Genomic DNA, 7,440 nt, shown 5'->3' on the forward strand with positions numbered 1-7,440 from the left:
AAGATGGATTGGCACAGTGGCTGCAGCGATGGGCTCAGGTGTAGCAGGAAGCATGAGGCTGGCACAGGACTGGGCAGTGTTTCGTTCTGCTGGGCATAAGGTCGCTATGAGTCAGAGATGACTCGACATCATCTGCTCAACAACAACAACAGATTGCCTAATGGGGAATGACTAGCTTACTATTGATTTAGAGTATTGCTTATCCTTTAAAAACCATCCTTTCGATGGTTACGTGGCAACCAGCAAACATGCTTATGATGGAAAGTTACATGGAAAAAGGAGAATACAACTTAAAAATTTGACTTATCACCACTTAAAGATATGTTCAGATGCTCCACATGACATCATCCAAGGCTCTGGTAGTTCTGACCACATTTAACCTTTCCATCTTCATCTCCTGTCATTCCACCAACCCCATCCCATGTTCCACTACTCACTGTTACTTGAACACACTACCAGACCACAGCCTTCATACCCGTGTCTTGGCCAAGAACACTGGGCTCCCTGCTTCCCCACTTGACCAAATTCAACTCCTTAATTTCAAATGCTACTACTTCTCCTCCCAACAACAATAAAAATACACGATAAACTCATCATTTTGATTGACTTCAGGGAGGAGAGCTTGGAGACTAGGGCTCAGAGGTGGGATGGAGGGACATGTACTCTTTTTGATTGGTGAAATAGCTGATTGAGATATAATCCCCATACCATATTATTCACACATTTGAACTATACAATTCAGTGGTTTAAGTACTTTCACAGAAATGTACAACCACTGGCAGACATGTAGCCTTTTGTACCTGTAGGATTTTGAATATGTGAATATATTACCTGTTCATATAAATAAATGAATAAAATTAAACACACACACAAATAATTGTCACCACCTCCATGAAGCCCTCCCAGACTCCTACGTGTGCACCTTTCATCTGTCATAGTTCTTATCACAGAGCCTCCCTGCAGCCCAGATTTTAAGCTCATCAAAGGCAAGGATATCGTGATACTTTTGTATGAGTGCAAATCTGGCATTCAGGAAGACCTCCAGATGTGTTTGATGAATGAACAAACAAATGAATTAAGTCTTCTTTGCTTCTAGATGGATGGAACAAAGTAGGAAGTGGAGGTTTGGCCTCTGACAAAGAGGCCAGAGGATTGTACAGCCTTCCTCACTCTTCTCCATCTGCTCCCACCCCTACTCCTCTCTCCAAACTCATCTACATTTTAACCTACATTCATCTCTGTTTCTTGAGTAGATGCAGTTTTATGAAGTGCAAAGACTGATGGCTGGCCTCTTGGGCCTGGCAATGGGAGCTGTGTGGGGTCAGCCTCTCCATCTGAATGTCCCTCATTCCACCATGACATGACTATGAAGACAATTTCCTTGATCACAACGACTATGACTATAGAATGAAAAGGAGCTCAACATACAGCAAGGGCATGGCAGAACCTGCTGAGTGAAAAAACAACTGATAAGTCTCTTGGGCAGCTGATTGAGATGATCTGTCACAGAACCCAGACCTTAGGAGAGGGGGTGTTCCAGAGGCTGCAGACTCCATCCCCAGAAACTGATAGGGACAAACACTGTCAACCATGGACCACAGGCCAAGTGTAAGGGAGACACAGAACAGAGTCTACCAGGAGGCAGGGCCAGATCAAGGGCCGGGTTAGAAGTGAACCCTCAGGGAACTCACACTGATTCTGTGTGAGTGTGTGTGGGGTTCCCCAGGCCCCTTCAGTGGGATCCGTAGGTCTAAGTATCCTCAGAGGGCCCGTACTTCTATGGTTTCATCCTACTTGCCGGATTCCCCTCAGCACTTTGTGATTCTGACCCATTAGTTCTCTCCAGCCTGCGTTTCTCAGTGTGGTTGCTTCTTTCTTATGGCTGGAAGGATGTGTCCCTAGAAGAGCCTTCCAACTGGCCTGCCTCAGAGCTTTCTCCTGAGAGTTCCCTGTGCACACACTCCCTCTGAGGCGGCTTGAACTGTTCCCTCTGAGCCAAAAGGAGAGCCCCAGCAGGTGAAACCCAGCAGCAGAGCCACCCACAGAGACCTCAACCTGGGCCACAGGTGCCCTTCCCCATCCCTGCACCTGGAGAACCAGAGGTGGAACAGCTGAGAGAAGCTGCCTTGGCTCCCCCACAGCATATGTTTTGGGGCAAAATGAAAGCATTTCAGCCCATCATGGCTCAAATGTCTTTAAAAGAGAAAACACAAGAAATGCAAAACAAGATATTTATCTGGGCTGAGAGGGTTGTTGTTGTTATATGCCATCAAGTCGGACCCGACTCATAGTGACACCTCCTTGAGTTTTTGAGGCAGTATCACTATGGAAGTGGACTGTCAAACCTTCCTTCCGAGGAGTGGCTGGTGGGTTTGAACCAAAGGACACTAAATCACTGAGCTGAGGAACAAAATGGAAGCAAGAATCAGCAACAACAAACCAGCCCTGTCTTAACCCATTTCCCATACAAGCGCTTTCCACCATGTCCTGCTGGTATTCACGGCAAATGTGGCTCTGCAGCTTTTACTCTTTGTATGAAAGTCCTTTTCCCCCTAGATGGTAGTTCCTTTGCAGCTCACCTGCTTGAGCCAGGGGTTGAACAGTTCTTGAGGGAACCACAGATCTTCCATGTTGTCTGAACTCCCAACTGGCAATCCCATTTCTGAGATCAGAAGAGCTAATATGCCCAGCTGCCCCCTCTCTCCACACCCTGGCCCTGGGGTCTCTGGAAAGACTCCCCATTCCAGGGACCATCTAGCTGTGAGAGAAGCCTCCATGGGAGAAGGCAGGGAGGTCCGGAGCACAGGCAGCAGTCTGTGGAAGGAAAGCTAGGGGCCTGACCTCACAGACCCCTGCATCCTGGTCCCCTCCCTGGAAGTAGACAGAGCTAGCAAAGTTGAAGGAGTCCTCATCAAAGAAGTTGTAGGGTCGGAAGAAGAAGCTCACACCGTTGCCCATAGCCACCATGGTGGGAACATCCTTGGCATGTGGGATGTGCAGGAAGCCAGCTGTCACCCAGGCCACCAAGTCCTACCTTGAGAGAAGAAAGAGGGTCAGGGGTCTGGCTTTGCTAAGGAGATACCCTGCCTCCCCCAGTGTTTAATTTACCAGTCTATCTTCTCATAATTTCTCAGGAAAAAAAAAAAAAAAAAAAAGTGAAATCTTAAAGCATTCTTTCTCAGTGGTTCTAAAAACTCAGAAAGAAATGGATTTTGTGGAAGTGAAGTCACTGCTCCCTGCTCTCCTGGCATCAACCCCCACCCCCTCCCTGGCAATCCATTCTAATGATCTCCCCTGTAATGATCTTGTTGCTGATGAAGCCCATGGTTAGGGTCCAAAAGTCATTCAAATTATAGATGTTAGTGTTACTGGGTCCTTCTCCTGCTGGGTCATGGCCAGCTGGTCCCTACAGGAGATTTTGATTGACCCACAAGGTCATCATCTTGTCCTACTGCCTGAAGCTGACACTAAAGAGGGAACACAAAGGGGAAATGAGCCCAAAGGGCCTGAGGTGTCAAGCCCTGTTCTCATTCTCTGTCCAGTTCTCTCGTTCTCACTCTCATTCTCATTCTTTCGCTCTCCCCCTGCCATAATACTTAGGGGTACATGTGCGCAGGTGCACTCATGTGAGTGAGTGTGCACACACATGCACTCACACACATGCACACACACACACACACTGCTGCAGAGCTCCTGAATTTGTTCTATTTCCTGTCCTTCCCACATCAATCTCCTGTCAGTCAGGCTTTGGGGAGAAGCATTGCATACCCACCAGCCCTGAGCTGGGTGTCAGCCCAGCCCGGCTCCCTGGGTACAGATGCAGCTGATTTCCCATCTTAGGCCAATTTCAGTAGAATCTCAAATGCCTGGATTTTAGGGAGTATGTCCTCAGATCTGCATCCCTCTCTTACTTTTCATTCCTCCCCTCAATCCTTATTAGGAACATTTTAAACCCACAGAAAGACTTGTGTAGGGGGTACTATATACCCACAATCTAGACTCTACTATTGCTCACATATTATTAAATTTTCTTCAATGCATAGCTTACAGTTATCCATTCATCAGTCCAACAGGCTTCATTTTGGGCAGCTAAAGATTGTGGCCACAGGAATGTTTGTGTATGTGTGAGAGTGTGTATATACATGCTCTCATTGGGGAGTGGGGAAACCTGAGCTCCCAGCATAGGGCCCTTTCTATAACCTACCTCCCCTCCCCTGGCCCCCTCTTGGACGCTCAGCCCACTCACCTCCCCCAGCTGAAGGCTCTCTCCATAGAGCTGTTCTGGGGCAGCGGCTCCCCGCAAAGCTGAATTTCAGGAGGCAGTAGCCCCACAGGTGACCAGACTTGTTGCTGTGGTTGCTGGCCAGGTACAGGTAGTGAGAGGCTCCCCTCCCAGGGGGATGGCAGCCTGCTCCTCCGTCCCCAGAGCTTCAGGGTCACCTGCAGCCTCTGCATCTGTGCTGGGGGCTCCAGGGCACCGCGGTGGGAGCAAAGGCCTTGTCCTCAGCCCAGACCCAGTTCTTCAATCCAGGGGGGGGGGGGGGCGGTGAGGGAGGAGGGAGGCGGGTCATGCAGCTGCCCTGCCCACTCTGGGCTCTACCATCACCAACTTCTGCGGAAGAAAAGCACAGAACCAAGTGAGCCCCCCTGCTGCCCTCCCCTCTTTCTGAAATATCCCCAATGTAGGGATTTGGGGAAGGGTCTTCCTCCCTGATGTCCTCTCTTGTAATTACCCCAGATGCCTCGTGACCGGGTTTCTCCCTCTGAGGAGCCAGAAGGAAGAGTAGTTTACCTGAGATTGGAACAATCCAGCGGGCAATGCGCTGGGTCCTTCTGACCTAGAGAGGGGTCCACTCCTCACATCTGAAGCCCTCTGGCATTTCCAGAACTGCCCCATCATGAGAATAATGACAACCACAGCAAGCGTTTATTGACCCTGGAGGGGCTCTGAACAGGCCATGCTGAACTCTTTACACATATTGGCTCTGTTACAACCTTATGAAGGAGGAACTACAACTGTCTTTGTTTTACAGATTGCCCAACTGGGGCTTAGAGAATATAAATAGTGTGCCTTGGCTCATCACTGGATTTTAGGGAATATGTCTTCAGATCTGCATCACTCTCTTACTTTTCATTCCTCTCCTCAATCCTTATTATGAACATTTTAAACCCACAGAAAGACTTGTATAGGGGGTACTATATACCCACAACCTAGATTCTACTACTGCTGACGTTTTACTAAATTTGCTTCAATGCATAGCTCATCAGTTATCCATTCATCCATGGTTCATGTCGTGGCAGTGTGGGGAACCAAGGTCTTAGCACACAGAAGCATGGGGGTCAAAGGAGTTGAAAACCTAAACCCCACACAGCAGGGGCTTAGAGGTATCTCCTATAATCTGGTGCTCGGCAGAGAGCTGGGAGCAAGGCCAAAGGCACAGTCTGTTCCTTGAACATTGGGAGTTTTGAATGATTTTATTAGCATCCAACTAAGTCCCATATTAGGAGTCAAATTAAATCACTTGAGATCAAAGAGCAATAAATCAAAACATGCTGGCAGCTCCCTCCACACCTTCCAGGGACCAGGAGAGAACAGAGGTTGATTGAGCAAACTTTTCATTTCCTTCTTGTGGTCTCACTGCACTTAATATACTCCAGCTTTCCCACCCTCAGGTGACAAGGAAAGACCAGAAGTTGTTAGGATAATTGCACAGTGTCAAGGTTTCCCCTAAGATATTTATCAATCTATTTATAGTAGGGAAACCCAGAAGACACCACCTTACCCAAGTGCTGAGGCTAACATCACTAGTTATAAGGCATATTGACCTCATATACAGTGCATTAAGAATAGCATAAGCTCATTTTTGGCGTTCTTGTCCAAAAATGCATGATCTCAATCTAATCAAGAGAAAACATCAGAGAAACCCAAACTGGGAAACATTCTACAAAATAACTGACCAGTGATCTTCAAAAGTGTCAAGGTCATGAAAGACAGGAAAGCTTAAGGAGCTGTCATTGATTGGAGAAGATGAGGGTTCCTATGAGTTGGAAGCAACTTGATGGCAAAAGGTAAGGAGACATGACAGCTAAATGCAATGTGGGATTCTGGATTGGCTCCTGGAACTGAAAAAAACACATTAGTGAAAGAGCTCATGAAAGCTCAATAAAGTCCAAGGTTTAGTTAATAGGACTATAATAATGTTAATATCCTGGTTTTGATCATTGTACTCTGGTTAGGTAAGATATTAGTATTATGTAACATTAGAGGGACTGGGTAGAGGGTATGGGGGAACTTTGTGCTACATTTGAAACTTCTGTAAGTTGAAAACTATTCCAAAGGAAAAAGTGTTTTTAAAGTGGTCATCATTTGCTCTGAAAGGGATCAAAATTGGAGGTCCTGGATAAAGTGGAAGAAAAATGTGGAATAAAACTCAAAATCATTAAAAAAAAAAAAAAAAAAAAAGACTAGCCTTACAGGTCTGATAGAGACAGGTGGAACCCCTGAGACTACGGCCCTTAGTCACCCTTCAAACCTGGAACCGAACTCATCCCCGAGGCTCAACTTTAAGCCAAACAATAGGCAGGCCTGTATGATGACCAATAACACCAGAGGGGTGTGCACTCCTTAGAACAATCAACCATATGAGATCAGAAGGGCAGCATTTGCTCAGGGATAAAGCTCAGAAGTCAGGAAGGGGCAGGTAGGGAGGAAGTGGGACGAGTGCTGTTACATTGTGGGGATTGCAATCAATGTCATGAAACAAAATGTGTATGAATTGTTGAATGGAAAACCAATTTGCTCTGTAAAGTTTCACTCAAATCAATCAAAAGTTTGAAAAATAAATAAGGTGGTCTTCCTTAATTCTCACAATAATCGTATGAAGAAGGCACTTATGTCATTTTTACACTAGAGTAAACTGAGGTACAGAGAGGTTAAGCATTAAAATGTTTCTATCCAAAACATTTTTCTAGGAGTCTACAAGTGCTTGCCTCTCCTCCATTTGAATGTAAGCCTCCTGAAGTCAGGGATGGTGTTTGTTGTTAAATTGTGTTAGTAGAGTTTTTGGCACATAGTATGCATTCAGTAAATATGTGTTGTTGAATGAATGATTAAGTCATTATGTGCAAAAACAGACAAGGCAAACACTACGTGCATGATGATCACAAATGTCTGTCAGAGTTTCATATTTATACACATCAGCTACAGCACATGGTATTGAGGCAGTTCCAACTCATGGCAACTCCATGTCTACCAGAAGAGAACAGTGCTCTGTAGGGGATTCTTTTTCTTTTCTTTTCTCACCATTATGGGATTCATTAGTGAAGTAACAGGTTACAATTCAGGTTCAAGAATGCTCAGGATAGAGGCGGGGCAAGATGGCGGACTAGGCAGAAGGATTGCACAGACCCTCTTCAACAAAGAAAAGGGAAACCAATTAA

At 46.1% G+C, this 7,440-nt stretch overlaps 1 pseudogene; it reads right to left on the reverse strand.

The window, feature by feature from the left end:
- Nucleotides 1-2,754: 2,754 nt before the first annotated feature.
- Nucleotides 2,755-7,440, reverse strand: part of LOC103211782 — a 17,664-nt pseudogene continuing 12,978 nt past the window's right edge.

Source organism: Orycteropus afer, unplaced genomic scaffold (genome assembly GCF_000298275.1).
Source record: "Orycteropus afer afer isolate SDZICR_OR568_19922 unplaced genomic scaffold, OryAfe1.0 scaffold00786, whole genome shotgun sequence".
NCBI lineage: Eukaryota > Metazoa > Chordata > Mammalia > Tubulidentata > Orycteropodidae > Orycteropus > Orycteropus afer.